We start from the raw sequence: 18,460 nt of genomic DNA, 5'->3' as shown, positions 1-18,460 counted from the left end.
GGAGGCTTAATTTTTAATTACTATTTTAGGTTAGCCGTCTTGTTCCTCTAAACTAAACCCCGAGTAGTTTGTGTTTATGATTACCCTGGCAGCTGTGAAACAAGGTGACAAGGAGGTCTTGTTTTTGTTTTGTCAGAAGTAACTGTTATGGACCTTGTTAGGCTATAGCGATTTCGTCCCTCTACATGGATGGTGTTAAAGTCTCCTCATAAAGTGAAGTTTTAAAATCTCATAGTAAAAAAATCAATTTTCCTTTGAACTGCCAACCAAGTTTCCATGTCACAATTTGTAAACGTCATTATGGTGTAGTGAAAACTGCTTGAGAAGTCCTAGAGAACTGTGGAAAGAAACACTTATGTGTGAGTTTTGCTAGCTGTCAATTCTTAAATATGGAAACCTAAGACAAGAAAGTGATAATATTTAGAGAAGAAGAGGGATACTGAAGGAACAAAAGAGTGTGTTAAGCTTTGTTCCATGTGTTAATAATGTTAATGCTTTTTAATTGTTATTAAAAATTTGGTAGTTGGCTCTTCTTTTTATCAATGAAATGTCAATTAATTTTGAGAATAATTTTCAACCCCACGTGAGATAAAAAAAGTCACAAAACCGAGAAACATTATTACCTGAAGAAGAAGTGGTTTAGGAAACTTGTCAATCACAGTCATGACTAGGGAACCACTTTGGTCACCGCTTCCGATCCTAACTAGCTGTTATTTGGAGAAGAACAGTTGGTGGCACCCAAGCTAGATGTCATATTCATGATAATTGCTTGCGGTGGGGATGAAGGAGATGGATTTAAGATATATCTCCATGGAGTACGTTTTATTTTAAAAAATCAACTTTAAAAATTACTTGTAAAATATTCTAGTAACCAGCTGAACCTAAAATGTAGATGTTCTTTAATAGAAATAATATTATTGATAAAATTTGCATAAAACAAAGAGTGTTAAACTCTGTTGAAAAGTAAAGCAGATTTCTAATCTAAAATAAACCACCTTTGTTATATGATATGCTGATAGGCGGATTGGTTGATTGAAAGTTATAGAAGAATTAGATAGGACATTAAACACATTAAAAACGTATGTCTGGACAAATGATAATTTGTCAGATTATGGTCAAAAGTTAAGCATGCAGACGTGCAGTCTAATAAAACTTAATTTTCAAATCAATTTTCAACAGATGTGAGTGCTCTCAAAATTCTCAATGTATGAGATACCTTTACAAGAATCATTACTTACTACAAATCCTGGCATAGTTCTGTTTCTTTAAAATGCAGCAGGGTGAAAACATGTTATCTTAACAGCTGCCTCCTGAACTCCTTTCTGGGCAGTACTGTTTTGTTTATGCAACATTCACTAGGACAGGGAGACCCTGAGGGAATGGGTATTGGCAGGAATGAAAGTAAAGAAGGAACAGTTCTGCTTCTGTGAGTCAGGTGGAGAAGAGAGGGTAGGACCAGAGAAGTAGTGTTGGAAGTGAGGTGGGTGTCAGAGATGCCAGAAAGGTTAAAGGCTGGAGTGCTACATGGCATAAATCTGTCAGTGAAAATTTCTTGGGGGAATATGCTGGAACCTCCTTGGGACCCCCAAATCTCCAGTAGAAGTTTTGTTATAGTTAATAGGCTTGATTTCGTTGTAGCTTTTGGGAGATGGGTTAGAAGAGGGACCTTTGCTCCATATTTGGGATGACCCCAGGATGAACATATAAAAATAGGCATGAGACACAGGGCAGGGGTAAAAAATTCAACCTGAGGAAGAAAATCATATCATAAGAGATTATGAGAATTTAAGGCATACCTCCACCTTCTCCATTCCCAGGAATTTGAATATAATTAGGGAACATTTTGAATTTCCACAATCCATGCAATTGGGTGTTTGAATTAATCTTATTTAGATTTTAAGTAGTGAGGAGACCAGGTGTCATGATTACACAATAAAATGTGATTCCTTCCATGGTGTTTGAAACTTCAGAAGAGGTCTTTTGTCCATGTTTTTAGTGGATTTTATTTTTCATATTAACATGTAGAAGTTCTTTATATATATGAACACTAATCCTTGGGCAGTTATGCATGTAGCTAATATTTTTCTACTCTATGGCTCTTACTTTATTGCTTTTATAGTATCTTTTGATGAGCAAAAGTTTGAAGTTTTAATGAACTGTTTATTAATATTTTTCTTTATAGTTGGAACTTTCAGGGTCTTAAGAAATCTTTCCCAATTCTGAAGTCATGAAGATAAACGGTCTTTAACAACTAAGTTTTAGTGAATACATTTAAAGTTAATGTCTATGTATGATACAAAGTATGGATGCAATTTTACTTTGTTTTACTTTTTTGCCATAGAAGCGATAATAATGAATATCTTTGTCATTAAGCTGCTTTATCTTAAAGCAAATAGTCTTAATGTTTTGCCATTAAGTGTGGCATTTGTTTTAATGCTATTTTTATACATGTTCTTTTTCAGGTTAGGAAATTTCTTTCTTGTCATTTTCTTGCTAGTCTCCTTGCTTGGATTTTTTATGAGTGATGCTGAATTTCACCACCCCCCTTTTTTTGTATCCATTGAGGTAATAACATAATTTTCCTTTTTTATTCTTTTAGAGTAGTAACTAATTTTAATACTTTATTATTATTAATTCAATCCTACGTTTCTGAAATAATTCCAGCTGGGTCATGACATATATACACTTTTAAACAATGCTGTGCTCAACTTGTTGAATTTATGCTCATAAGTAAGATTGATAAGTAATGTTTTCCTTGTTTTTCCTTGGTATCACAGCTTGAGTGTTCCATCTCAAGCTTGAGAACTACATTCAAAATGTATTGAGGAGACTATCGCTTTCTTCTATTCTCTGAAAACTTGTGTAGGATTGGAATTACCTGCTACAAAGCCATTTGGACCTGGTGTTCTCTTTTGGAGAAGATTTTAAACTGCTGATTTAATTTCTTTAATGGCTCTAAGACTATTAAACTTTTACTTGCTCTTTGAGTAAAGTTAGGAATTTGTGTTTTTAAAGGACTTATCTATTTTGTCGACATTTTCAAGATATTTGACATTACTGTTGAGCCTAAAAACTTGTCACCTTTTTAAATCTCTGTAGCGTGTGTTGTAATGTCTCTTTTTTATTACAAATATTTTTTATTTTGTGTCTTCTATTTGTCTTTCAGTTGATCTAGCCAGAAGTCTTTCTGTATTATTAATCTGTCCAAAGGCTTAATTTTTGGCTTTGTCGATTCTCTCTATTATATGTTTTTGCTTCTCATTGTTATGATTTTATTTTAAATATTTCTTTCCTCTTATTTCCTTTGTTTTTGATTTTCTGTTCTTTTTCTAAATTTCTGGGTTGCACACTAAACTTATTAATGTTGAGCATTTCTACTTCTCTAATGTAGGTATTTCATGATATATATTTTACTCTATGTATCAATATAGCTATGTCAAGTATTTTTTGTTGTGTTGTGTGTGTGTATATTTCTTTCATTTTTTGTGTCTTTTTTTTCCTTTTACTTTTTTCTCCTCAACTTGTTTAGCAGCTATGTGTTCCACGTCTATTCTTCTAGAAGTATCAAAACATTTACCTTCATCCTGAAAATTACAAGAACCTTAAAATGCTTTAACTTTGATCATACTTCCTTTCTAATTTACATACAGTGGTACCTGATATTTTAATTCTGCTAATCTTTAAAGACAGAAATTAAATGCTACTACTTTATTCAATCATTGCTGAGATTTAATAAAAAAATTAATGATATCTCTGCTTATGATCCCTTCTCATACTCAGACCTTCTCCCTGGTATTATCTTTATTCTGCCTAAAATACATCCTCAGACTTTCCATTACTAAGGATTTGGTATGACAAAATGATTTTTAGTTTGTTTCTTTCTCAGTTTTTGTTACAGAAATTCAGTTTTACTTCATTTACTCAAAAGAAGAAAGTAGTAGTTTAAAAGACAGGCTGTGGGACTGAGGGAGGGAGAAAAGAGAATTCATCTTAAAAGGTAGTGAGTTTCTGTTTGGGATGATGAAAAAGTTGTGGAAATTGATAGGGGTCGTGGTTGTACAATGTTGTGAATGCACTTAATGTCACTGAATTGTATACTTGAAAATAATTAGAATGGTTTTATGTTATTGTGTTTACACACAGACTCGCACACACACACATACACTCACACACACACGTGTGCACACACAGGTTCTGTGTGTGCATGTATAAATGTACCTGTATTCAAATCGCCCATCTCTTGCTAACAGTGATTTTCAGGCAAGTAAATTAACCCTGCTCTGCCTTTCTTATCTGTCAAATGGAACTGTACATGAGGTAGACTGCCTACCTCAGGGTTTTTATGAGCACTAAATGAGGTGGTATATGTAAAATGATTAAAACAAGGCTGGTTTATATTCACTATTTAGTAAGCATTAGCTATTATTATTGTTCCTTGTTCCTTATATGCAGAGATCGCTATGCAGTGATAACAAAGACAACACAGGCCTAGGGAGGCCATGGAATTCACTCCAAGCTTAAACACAAGCTGAAAAACGTCTATGCTGCTTCCCCTGAAATCACGGCTGCATACCCAATGATCTTACACAATTCAGACTTATTTCCACTCACCTTTTTCTGGAATATGAACATGTGACTTTAATTTCATCATTTGAAAACCAAGTTTCGCCAGGCGCGGCGCCTGTAGTCCCAGCTACTCAGGAGGCTGAGGCAGGAGAATGGCGTGAACCCGGGAGGCGGAGCTTGCAGTGAGCCGAGATCGCGCCACTGCACTCCAGCCTGGGCTACAGAGCGAGACTCCGTCTCAAAAAAAAAAAAAAAACAAAAACAAACAAAAAACAACAAAAAAACAAGTTTCAGCTTAATAATTCAGTGTTTAAGATGGTTTATGAAGCAAAAGTCATCATCCTGTGAGGGTAACTGTCATACCATTTCATGTTAGTATTAGAGTACTTGAGTACTTGTCAGAGAACAAATCTTTGGCTGCCTTTCAATTCTTGTAATAGCCTGAAGGTGCTTGTGAGTAGGATGATTTTTGGCTGTTTTATGTATTTGTTTGTAGTTCTGAACAAAGATATGTGTTTAACCTGGATGTGAAGGCCCGGTCTATTTTCATTCTTTAAATTTTTTTTTCTTTCTTGTTTTGATGTCTTGAAAAAAATAAAATTAAAGATATCATTGTAGTTTATGAAGAAAAATAATAGGAAGTTACACAATATAAACGTATCTTATTTCTTAATCTGCAGATTTTATTGGGCATAGAGTATATATTTTTGAATACAGTTAGGAAATTGCTAAAGATTTAATCAATATGAAAGAATTAATGTTATCTCTATTCTTGTAAGAGACATATTCAACTGCAGTCATTAAAATTGCTAACCTTATTTATCAGGCAGTCCAAGTATCTTTTAAAGGTATGTAGAATGTTTAAAATACTCACACATGCATAGACTGGAAAGAGTTTATATTGAAATTTACCCAGTTGTTTGGTTTGGAAAAAAATGTAAACCTCTGTAATGACATTTGTAATATGAAAATTATTAGTGAAGACAGAAAGTATCTAACTGATTGAAAACTCATAAACAGAGAAAAAGCTTCTTTCAGGCACCCATGGGATATCAGAGCTCTGCAGCCCCTTGACGCTGAGAGTCCCTCCCAGGCACAGCCACTTCAAAGCCTCCATTTTTCCCAGCTGGCTCTCCACTTCATATTAATTCCGCTAGGAATATTTCACCAAGCTGGAAGATAAAAATACCTTTCAGTGTCAAAACCTCACAATTTTTAATAATAAGGTGTATTAATTGGCTTTTCTGCTTTTGTTTTTTAAATAGGGCAGCACAGACTAATAACTCAGAGCTGGCATATCTTTTGGTGGTCAAATGTAAGAAATCCACGAATTCCAACTTTTTAATGTTGTAAATAGAGCAAGATCTGGTGGCCGCTGATTTTCAAACCAATTAAAATTATGCGACAAAAAACTTAGTGATGACTACTGTATACTGCTGGTTTTATGTCATATTTTAAGGGAAAATTAAATTAAATGTCTCTAGGAGAGACTTCATATTCGTTGTTTGTTCGTAGTTTTTGTTTGTTTTGAGGGACACGGAACCTGGAAGAATAACACTCACTTTCGAAATTAGCATCTTCAAAGATGAAGTATTGGATTTTAAATCCCCAAACTGCTGAATCATAGGGTTGCAAGGGATCTTGTTTTGTATTTTTATTCAGTTATTTTGCCTTTTAGAAGGATGTATGTAATGTAGTCGGATAAGATTATAGTCCGTATTGAAAGTTTCTCCAAAGAAATAAATGTAATATACAGTTCACTTTTTCCAATAGTAGACAGAGATATTTGCCTTACAGAAATAGAGAAATCTAAGTTAACAGTTTACTTTCTCCTCACTTTTGAATGTAATGTCTTCTGTCTTTTATTGTTCAGAAGTTTGTTGTCAGTCTATTGTTGATCCCTTGTAAATAATCTGTCCTTTTTTTTTCTGGTTGCTTTAAACACCTTCTCTATGACTGTAACTATACAGTTTCAATATTATTTGTCTATCTATCTATCTATCTATCTATCTATCTATCTATCTATCTAGATACATGTCTACCTATGTATCTATTTATCTATCATCCATCTATTATCTACCCACCCATCTATTAATCTTGAGAGGATCTCTTGCTTTTTGACTCATGAATGACAGCCTGAATACATTATCAATTAGTAACATTCACAGCCATTATATTTTTGAGTAATATTTCTACATTCCCTCTGTTATCACTATCCAGAACTCCAAATAGCTGTATATTTGAACATCTCATCTTGTTTTCTTTGATGCTTAAATTGTCTTTTATTTTCCTAATTCCTTATCCCTCTTTGATACATTTTAGGTGTTTTCCTTATCTTTCAATTTGTCAATTGTGCCTTATATTTTGTTTTATCTCCTCTGTCATCTGCCTATTAAGATTTAATTTCTATGATTATATTTTTTACTTTTACAAGTTTGAATTGTTCTTTCTCAAAGCTAGCCAGTCTTTTTCCATTGTGTCTTGTTCTTTTTAGATGTTGATTTCTCGTTCAATAATTTTAAACATGCTCATTTCCAAAGGGTTTATCAGATTCTTTTATAATATAAAGTTTGTGGGATTCTAATCCTTTTGGCTGTCCCTGCTAATCATTGCTCATAGTGGAATATTTAAAAGTAACTTTAAACATATCTTTAGCATTGCAATTTTAGTGTACTTGTAGGTATGTAGTGAGCTTAGGTGGAAGTCGTGGCCCTTCAATGCAGATTTGCTTTTGCTTCTACCAGATACCCTACAAGCTATCAACGCTCAGAATCATTTTGCTATTGTTGCTAATGTCTTGGCTTGGGAGTTCCTAAACAAGCTAGTAGGAGAATTCTGAACTGAAAATCCATGCAAGGTGCTGGTCAATGGTTTTTGATACTCAGGGGAGATTCTCTTTTTTTCCTACCTAAGCCCATGGCAGAGACATAGCTTCCTTGTTATTTTGTATGGAGTATATTTTTGCCTTAGTCTACTTGTCATTGATAGTGAAATATTTTGAGGTCCCAGATTTCGGTAGAGGTTTTAGTTCTAACTTCCTCCTTCTGTTTGGGCCCAAGGCCTCATTTCTTGTCACTCATGGTATTTAAACCCAGGCTGTAAGTTTATGGAAGCTGTCCACATCTATCATCCACGGCAAGGATAGCTGCCAGTATATTCGCATACTGCTTTAGTTTTTCAACTCTCTTTTGTTTCTGACTCCTGAGTACTTTCTGTTCTTGGACTTTCAACTACAGATTTAGGTGGATTTTATCCAGCGTTTCTAGGTGTTTGCATCTGGATAATTTTTAGTTTATTATTTTCCACCATCTTGTTAGAATATGTCATATAGCCACTAAATGCTGCTCCCTCAAAAAGCCAGCTGATGCTTTAAAATGACCTCTTCCTAAGCAAAATGCCGTCTTTCTCCATGGCTTCTCTTTGAAGTGAGTATAGTTGTAGTTATAATTTGTTGAATTATTACCATATATTTATGCTTCAATTATATTATTTAATGCTCACATAAAAACCTGAAAAGTTGGGTTTATATGCATTTTATAAGTGAGGATATTGAGACTCAGAGAGGTTAAATGACGTGCCCAAGGTCACATAGTAGAAAAATATCACAGGCATGATGTCAGTGGAGGTCTATTCAATGCAAAAACATTGCTTATAAACATTTACAGGTTGAGTATCCCTTATGCCAAATGCTTGGGACCAGAAGTGTTTGAGATTTCAGGTTTTTGGGGGTATTTTAGAATATGCACATATACATAATGAGAAATCTTGGGGATGGGACCCAAGTCTAAACACAAAATTTATTTGTGTTTCGTACACATTTATACACATAGCCTGAAGATAAGTTTACACAAGATTTGTAATAATTTTGTGCATGAAACAAAATTTTGACTGCAATCCATCACATAACGTCAGGTATGAAATTTTCCACTTGTGATACTGTGTTTTACTGAAAATAGCTTTGGATTTTGGAACATTTTGGATTTCAGATTTTCAGACTAGGGATGTTTAACTTGTGTCTATGTGGCCCACAGAGAAAATTAGTTTCAAGAGATACTATTTGATACGAATTATCTGGTATGCTCCTTGTAAAAAGTTTTGTAGCCATTAATATTTGGCTTTAGAATATGCTATTTATATGTATATATTCACATGCATACATGGAATTTTTAAATTTAAATAAAGATCCCTTCCCATTAATGTTTGACTTGAGAATGCATTTTATGATTTAACAAATTTTCTCCCTGTTTCCTAGCCAGACATTAAAATTAATCAGAGCCTACTTATCACTAATGAAAATTCACAGAGTGCCTTATAAATATATTCTTTCATTTAGCTATATGACAAGGCAATGCTAGCAGTGACTGAATGGCACAATTGTCTATAGGATAATGCCTACAGTTTTCAGCTTGTCACATGAAACCTTTGTAAACTATTCCCATCTTGTTATTACTCACCCTCCCAAACATTGTCCTATGCTTTCGAAGTGAGAGGTGAAGTAGGAAGTGACCCACGGAATGCTCCTTCTCATTCTAATTTAGTAACTGAATGGGTTGGGGCAGTTGCTAAGACAGAGAATGTTGGAGGTGAGGATCTGGTCTGGGGACTGGAGGAGAAAACAAATGAGCATTGAGCCTAATAAGTTTTAGCTCTGGTGGGACATCCAAGTGAAGATGTCTAGGAGGAAGTTTGGTTGCGGAAAAAAGGGGAGAAAGCTTTGGCCTCTATCTTCCCAATTACAGTGAATTTTCTGGGCAGCAGGGGTTGAATTTATATTTTACAATGTCCCAACACAGTGCCTTGCTCAATAGGCCCTCTTGGTCTAGCATCTGAGTCCTTGAAGTTATTTAGCTACATTATCTCCATGCATTTCTGGAACACTCTATTTACCTAAGCCTTAGCCCTTTTTACACTACGTGCCTTAGATACTATCACACTGTTTTGAAAACTTCTGCTTAATTTGTGTTCTCCCCACTGGACTATAAGCTTTTGGAGAAAAGGGAAAGCTGCCTTGTTTATTATCACAAATAGTACCTGGTGCTAAATACTTACTCGTGGACTAAATGAGTAGATGCTGACTAATTATAGTTCTAATTCAATACAGCATTACAAAAGCACAGCAGGTAAGGAAGGAAGCCAGGGAATTGTTATGGGGGAATGAGTAGTAAAAAATTAGGGCATTCTCTTTGGGCTAGGTCAGAAGAAAAGTGCCATGAAAGATAAGCTTCATGAAATGCACTTGTTTGGAATTATTTCTTAGTATATAACTCGGGAATAAACTGGAGTAAGCTCACTTATTTCTGCTCTTATTATACTTTAGTGTTCTATGCACTCCAGTTCCTTATTCATTTTTCACAAGTTAAAAGGGTTATTGGGAATTATAGAGAGGTCTTCCATTGCTACGAAAGGAATGTGTGTTGGTAACTTCCATTAACATTTATCAAAGTTTATATATCCTTAACTCAATGTAAACAAAATGCTTCAAATTTATGTCTCTTACAAACTTTGTTTATCATTAATAATTTTCCTATTTAAATGACACAAAAAGGTACATGCTTTAAAACTGTATTAGTTGTTTAAAAATGTCAAGAAAGTTAAAGTTTATGTAGTCTGCCACCTGCTTAATGCCTGTAAAATCATTCCTGCTGGAGATACTGAATTGTTTTCCATTATATTAACATTGCAGGAATAAAAATCCAAGCCTTTTAAATCACAAGTTTCATAAGGAGTTGATTGGCCTGGAGCAAGATAAATTCAGACAAATATTTATGGTGCCAAGAGTTGTGTATATAAATATTCTTCCTTGAAAATGTTCCTAGTGTACTGTTAAACTGCCAAGGTGATGTAATTTAACAGTTAAAGCAGTGAATAGACAGCCAGGGGTCACTGAGTTTGAATTCTTTCTTCATTCCTACTTTAATATTTGATCCTGAACCATTTGGACCTTACCAAAGTCAAATTTCTACTTTGTGAAATGAGGAAAAATTAACCGTTCAGTTGCTGGGGCATGAGGATAGGGTCCGTGGTTAAAGAGACTTTGAAAATATACAATTACTATTAGAATGTAGATAGTCATAACATTGCTTTAATAGTTCATTCAGGCTGGTATAACAAGGGCAGTAAACCAAATCATGACTTAATCACCTCCCAAAGGCTCCACTTCTTAATACCATCACCTTGGCAGTGAGGATTTCAACATATGAGTTTTGAGAAGACACAAACGTCAGACCATAACAATTGTCATGTATGAGGGAATTGGTTTGTATTTATTATTAATCTTCATAAAGCATCATCAAATTAATTTGCAGTGACACTTGTTACTATTTACTGACTTCTTGCTGTTACTCAGACACTGCCCTAAGTGCTCTATGTACCCCGTCTACTCCTTGTAACAAGGAGTTAATAATACCTCTGAGGCAGGTATTATTCCAATATTAGTGAGAGTAATATTAAAGGAGGTGAATGAGCTCAACATCGCCCAGCTTGAAGATGGCAGAATCACATTCAAACCCACGTGATTCTGAAGCCAGAAGTCTGCATTTTTATATTCCACGCTATGATGTCTCCATGCTTTGCAAATGAGGTATCTGAGGCTTAGAAAGTTCAAGCAGTTTGGTGAAGATCACAAGCTAACATACTGGACTGGAATGAAAGCCCTGATGTGTCTGACAAGGGAGCTCTAGCTATTTCTATTATTGCTTCTCTAACATTATTAATGTGCTTGGTATCTTTTGCACCACTTTTCTCTCTTGGATTACGAAGATAATTAGAGTGAGTGTTCTGCTGAATGCCTTGACCTCCCTAATCTCAGAAGCCCAATCTTGCTAATGAATTTTACTTTGGGGGATATGAAGGTGGATTATGCATCAAAGGTGGAATGAGTTGCATTTAAATCTTTTGGAATTCAGTTCCTTATTGCTTCAATGAGGGGTTAAGATGGTAGAATCTATGGGTTTTTATCTCCATTATAGTTTAGCGTCTTTGAGTGCAATGAACAAATGTGGTCCATCTACTGAGGCCCTGGTGCCTAACTTCGTAGATGTACCAAAAATATTCGTCGGCTTTAATGAAGTTGCATTAAATTCCTTGATTTTAAAACTAGGTAAAACAAAATTTCTACTCTATTTCATTGCTTTTTAAAATGGCAAATATGTTATTTTCTTTACAAGATGAAAGGAATTAAATATAGTGGCCAAATGATTTACTTAAATTGTTTATTACATCTTTGTTCATTAGACAGAACATGTGAGGTAGTGGCAGGATCAAACTACTTAGGTAGATCCATTTAGAATAATTCATTTGCTTAATCCAGATGAAGCTGCCTAACCAGTCATGCTGTCTTGCTAAGACTGTTGAGAAGAACATACACTGTGGAGAAGAATATTCACAGAGAGTGTAAAATGGTTAAACAGTAAAGCCCCAGGTGGTTGCAGCCATGGGTTATATTGATTAGGGACATGAAAGTAGTGTCAGAGAGCCCAAGGATTTCAGCATAAATGGGCTTATTTTTAATTCTGACTTCACACTGCTCTCTTAAGACAGTCATAGAGCGTGATGATTGCTTCTAACTTAATAGCATTTACACTAACACGATTTCACGTGGGTAGAGGAAGAATGGAAAGTTTCTTCAGCATTAAGTTACATGTTTCTAGGGAAGTCCAATGCCAGCAGCAGCAATAGCTACATCTGAGATCCTGCCGCTTGTTGCCACAATACAGGACCCTTCCAGTTGGTCCCATGGTGCCTTTAGTAGGTAGAATAGAGCTGTCTAAATATGTGCATGCTCTAATCTTTGAAACCTGTGAATGTGTTACCATGCAGGGCAAAAGGGACTTAGCAGATGTGATTGTTTCCAGACCTGGAGATGGGGGAGATTATCCTAAGTTATCTTTGTGGGCCCAATGCAATCACATGAGTCTTTAAAAGCAAAAAAACCCTTTTCTTGTTTTCTGGCGGCCAGAGAGATGTGATGAGAGGACTCAACCCATTGTCGCTGGCTTTGAAAATAGATTAAAGAGGCCACAAACCAAGAAATGTGGGTGGCCCCTAGAATATGGAAAAGGTAAGAAAACAGGTTTTTTTCCTTCCTAGAGTCTGCAGAAAGAAGTGCAGTTCGTTTGATTTTAGTCTGGTGAAACTTGTGTTGTACTAATGATCTAGAAAACCATAAAATAATAATAAACTTCTGTTAAAGTGGCTATATTTGTGATAATTTGTTAGTGAAGCAATAGAAAACTAATACAATGTCATTGTATATGATATTTCCCGAATCACAGCAATGAGATTCAATAAGAACTACCTTTGGAAGGGTGCGTTAGGTATGGTGTTAAGCTATATGTGTGTGTGTGTATGATTATCATGCAACAACCACCCCCTAAAAATCTATATTATTATCTCCATTTCATAGATGAAAGAACTTACGTAAGTTCTTTTTTGAAAGAACTTAAAGTAACTTACATAAATCACATAAGTAACTTACATAAATCACATATCTAGTAAGTGATTCAACAGTTATTTGAAACCAGGTCATTCTGGAGTCAAAACCCATAGTGGGTCTACAATACCCTTCATATACAAAATGTTAGGATTATTTTTCTTTATCAGAGGGTGTTTAAAAGCAACCATGTTCATGTAAAATAGACTTTGTTATGTCAGATCTTTACTTTAACCTTAGATGTCAAGTCATTTTCTCCAGTAGAGTGCCAGGTATATTATAGGCATTCAACATGTGGTAATAGAATGAATGATCATTGCTGTTTAATAGACATGTGTGATATAGGTATATGTTATTACTTTTATTGTATTCTGTGTACATATCATATTACACTATACCTATATATGTATAGGTATCAGCTTTTTTTTTCTTTGTAAAAATAGGAGAGAGATGTTACTTTTGCCACTGAAAAATCAGGGATTCTAATAGGTTTCTTCTACATTTATAACATTTGAAGTTATAATTACATATTATTTTTAAGAAGTTATTTAGGCCAGGGGTGTTGGCTCATGCCTGTAATCGCAGCACTTTGGGAGGCCGAGGCAGGCAGATCACTTGAGGTCAGGAGTTCGAGATCAGCTTGGCCAACACAGAGAAACCCCGTCTCTACTAAAATTGCAAAAAAATTAGCCAGGCGTGGTGGTGCATGCCTGTAACCCAGCTATTTGGGTGGCTGAGGTACCAGAAACGCTTGAACCCGGGAGGCGGAGGTTGCAGTGAGCTGAGATTGTAACAATGCACTCCAGCCTGCGTGACAGAGCAAGGCTCTGTCTCAGAAAAAAAGAAAAAAGAAAAAGGAAAAATGTGACTTGGAGGTCATGTGTGGTTTATTTTCATAATTAGCATCAGTAATGAGAGTATATTCAATAAGGTAAAGAGACTAAAGTGGAGGGAATCTTTATGAACTTATATATTAATGTTATTTTTCATTAGAATTTTTTAAAAGATTACAAACAATGCAAGGAAAGTTAAATGACCTTTGCTTTTTCAGGCCAAGGATTTCATTTTCTTTTTAAAATTGCTAGTAAAATTGGAAAGATAATAGCATCTTATTAAACTATATTCATTTTATTTTAAAGTGTACACTAGCAGCACATACTTACCAATAATAGTGCAACCCAATTTATTCGTTAAACTTCATTGTATATTAGTCCACCTTTAAATGGTTACTAGATGCCTTAAGGAAGAATCTAGATGCTACAGAAACTTCACTTTCATAAGGGCATCAATTACAACTAAATTGGTAAAGAGCATTGTTAATTAAGAAGCAATTATTCATATAACCTTTCTTAAAATAACCTTTCATTGTACATTTCCTTCCAACTATTTTGTAACAAATTTCAATGAAGACTCCCAAATGAAAATAGGGATTCATTTTATTAATTAGAAAAGTAATTCCTATCCTTTTACTAAAATGACAAGTGTTAATATTTGACAACAAAATAATCATGGGAGATTGGGAATGCTATTTTGCATTTAGCAGAAGTTTATTGAATAGCTAGGAGCAGGATACTTAACCAGGCACTAGAGTAATTTTTAAAATACTTAGTTTTGTATCCTCTAACCTACATCTCCTCATTTCCTCCCCCTCTCCCTCCCACCCCCGGTAACCACTGTTTTGTTCTTTCTATTTGAATTTTTGTTTTAGATTCTACATATAAGTGAGATCACGAAATATTTGTCATCTGTCTGCATAATGTCCTTCAGCCTCATGCATGTGGCAAATGGCAAGATCTTGTTCTTTTTTAGGGCTGAATAATATTCCATTGTATGTCTGTACCACAGTTTCTTTATCCACTCATTTGTTGACAGATACAGAGGTAATTTACATATCTTGGCTATTGTGGCTACTGCTGCAATGAACATGAGTATGCAGATATGTTCATGTGCTAGTGACTTTATTGCCTTGGGGTATACACCCAGAAGATGGATTGCTGGGTCATATAGTAGTTCTATTTCTAATTTCTTTAGAAATCTCCATACTGTTTTCCATAATGGCTGTAGCAACCTAAATTCTCATCAACAGTGGACAGGAGTTCCCTTTTCTTCACATCCTTGCTGACATTTGATATCTTTTGTCTTTTTGTTATCAGCCATCCTAATGGGAGGTGAGGTGGTATCTCACAGTGGTTTTGATTTGTGTTTCCCTTTTATTAATGTGAAGCACCTTTTCTCATACCTGTTGGCCATTTTTATGTATTCTTTGTAGAAATATCTAGTCAGGTCTTTTTCCCATTTTTTAACTGGCTTATTTGTTTTTTCACGATTGAGTTCTCTGTAGTCTAGAGATCCAATGTTGTAACACGAAGACCATGGGCAGTAAATTTGTACTGTATGTGAGATTCATGCTAAATTAGTAGATTTTAGCTGCTATTGCCACCAACACACACATACACACAATATGTAACTGTGTGAGGTTATAGATATGTTAATTTGTTTCACTACAGTAACCTTTTCAGTGTCTCTGTATCCCATAACATAATGTTGTAGACTTTAAATATAAACAATGAAACAGAAACTATGACCATTCTGAATTGAAGGCAGAAACTTTAACAAATATTTGTACATCCACATTCATAGCAGCATTGTTCATAATAGTCAAGAAACAACTCACGTGTTTATCAATGGTTAAAAGAATAAACAAAATGTGGTGTGTGTGTATATGTAATTTTTATACACACACACACACACACACTCACACACAATGGAATGCTATTCAGCCTTAAAAGGGAAGGGAATTCTGACACTTACTAAAACATGAATGAACTTTGAAGACATTATGCTAGCTGTCATAAATGAGTCATAAGTGGACGAATATTGTATGAGCCAACTTATATGAGGTAACTAGAGTAGTCAAATTCATAGAGATAGAAAAGAGAATGGTAGTTTTCAATAGCTGGGAGGAGGGAGAATGAAAAGTTATTGTTTAGTGGTTTCAGTTTGGGAAGATGAAAACGTTCTGGAGATGAATGGTTGCTATGTTGCAGAACAATGTGAATATGCTAATGCCACAAAACTGTACACTTTAAAATAGTTCAGATGGTATTTTGTATTATGTATACTTGACCAGAATAAAATACTTTTCAGTTATTAACAAAATCTTAGTTGTGATATTAACATGATGATTTATTAAAAGTCTGTAACACTGTTATTAATATACATAAATTATATTTGTATATTTTAATAATATAGAATTACACATAATTTTTAAAATTATATATTCTATAATGTATTGGTGCCTAAATAATAAGCAATGTGAAATTCTTCACATTGAAGACCAAAGGTATGAAACGTGTGTTATATATGACAACAATCTAGATTGTGGCATATATCAAATATCTTGATTAGCCAATCCAAATATTTTGTAACGACTGAATGGTTACAGCCATGGAGGTAGGGGTGGATTTTGTCAGAAGAGTAAAAAATAGGGAACATTTCAGATGGTAATATTCATGGTAATTTAGAGAATTCAAATCAGAAGTCAATCATGGAACCCAATCAGATCCATGGAGTACCAGTACCCGGAGGGCGGTCATCAAAATTGAAATGAGACTTGGGGCACAGGGAGAGAGATTTGAACCACGAGAGTTCAGGAAGCACTTCCTCATACCAGTGGCCCAGAAGGAGTGGTTTAGAAGGAGACAAGAACGAATCGAAGCCCATGAAAAAGCAGCAAATATCTTGGCAACTAGTAGTTAATTACATTTGCTTTTGCCTCTTCCCCTTCTGAGGAAAAATTGCTTCTGTGCATTTTCAGGGGAATCCCTTTCCATGTGAGAGAAGAATTCTCATGGCTTTCACCTGCTTTGGGATGTTGCTTCCTAATTATCCTTTGCCATCTTTCTCCCCACTCTCTCTTTTACACCCTTCTCTTGATTATGACGAAGTCAAGTTTATCCACAAAAATGCTTCCCTAAGCCTTCCTGCTAATTTTTATTTTAAAGTTATCTAGTTGATTCCTTTTTCAATCTTATAAATTTTTTAATTCCCTGAAAATAACCACATGCATTGAACTCAAAATATCTTATAGTTTCTGTAACTCTTGGTTTGCATAAACCCTAAAATGAAGTAATGTGTACATTAATTATATGCTTTGCCATTTACTTGTGGTTTCTGTGAAAGCAAATGCCACTATTTTTAGTTCCTGATCTTAAAATTACTCTTTCTCAAATGCTGTTAAACCTTAATGAATATCCAAATTCATATAAATTATTTAAGCTATAATTTCCTATACTAAACAGTCATTAGATTAACATACATCCTTAGAGCTCTTCCCAGCTGTACCAAATTAGCTTTTTTTTTGAATACTTTTAGATTTGAAGCAATGCAGAAAGTATTGCTCTTCTAAGTTATATTCTAAGGTTACAAACAGCAATTTGACTTAAAAATGCCATTTAGAATGTTTCCTCCAGTTAGTATTCATGCAATAAAGCCTCATGTTTTTCCCTAAGAATTATTGAATTTTAAACATATCCTGATCTTTTTATTTACATACAAGTGAGGAAACTAAGATATAGAAAGTCTGGATGAAGTGCTCAGCATTTCAAAGAAGTCTGTATATTGAAACGTTCTCTTCCTCCTTTCTTTCCTCTTCTTTTTTTTTTTCTATTAAGAAAGCAAGTACGACAGAACCATCTTAGTTTGGATAGTAATTCTCACTTAGAAAAAAATATAAACTAATTGAAATGATGGAAATCAAAAATGAAAACATTCGTTTAAATTTTTATGTTTTAAAATTAACACATATTTAAGAATGTATAAATTCCGGCGTGTATCTGTCAAGGTATTCCTGATTTTATTTTTCGCTACACTCTTTTCCTGAGTGTTTTCATCCCTAGAAGACATACTCACATGGAGGAAGCATGTTCATGTTATTCCAACAAATGCATTTTCTTTTTCTTAAATTTCCCTTCTAGCCTCTAGATATAGGCTGTCTTTCTGTTTCTATCTCACATCTTTTAGAGATTCTTTTCACATACTTTACTGTGTAGTTATTAATGTTTCCTCTCTGACAATTCTTTATTTCTCTTACCTTGAAAGAGAACCCTGCTGCTGTCATTACTTTTTCTTCAGATTTCCTTCAGATCTCTCCTTTTGCCAGGTACCCAATTCCCAGTTTACAGGGAACCCACTGATGGCAATATTTCTTTCCTTTTTTTTGATTCAGAATACTCAGAATGCTGTTTGAATAATAATGATGATAGGTATATTGTATTTACAAATTACTGGTTATTTGGTGATTTCAATGTAATTTATGTGCATGAATTCATTAGTAGTCTCAATTTTCGCACGATGTGTTGGAACAACTTGTGTTTTTTCTCAGTGAGGAAATAAAGGACAAAAGGAAGACAAGATTAGGAACTAACATTATCTATTAGTGTGATGTAGGCACAGTGTCTAATA

General features: G+C 34.5%; 1 long non-coding RNA gene across 1 annotated transcript in view; it reads left to right on the top strand.

Annotated features, from left to right (window-relative positions):
• The first annotated feature begins 1,034 nt into the window (after window positions 1-1,034).
• The window catches only part of LOC134759901 (uncharacterized), an 84,675-nt gene continuing 67,249 nt past the window's right edge, over window positions 1,035-18,460 (top strand). The window contains exon 1 of the long non-coding RNA XR_010136807.1: window positions 1,035-1,480. This is a non-coding gene — a long non-coding RNA (uncharacterized LOC134759901). The remainder of the gene's footprint in view (window positions 1,481-18,460) is intronic.

This window comes from Pongo abelii, chromosome 14 (assembly GCF_028885655.2).
Source record: "Pongo abelii isolate AG06213 chromosome 14, NHGRI_mPonAbe1-v2.0_pri, whole genome shotgun sequence".
Lineage (NCBI taxonomy): Eukaryota > Metazoa > Chordata > Mammalia > Primates > Hominidae > Pongo > Pongo abelii.
This window is presented reverse-complemented; position numbering and strand designations above follow the sequence as displayed.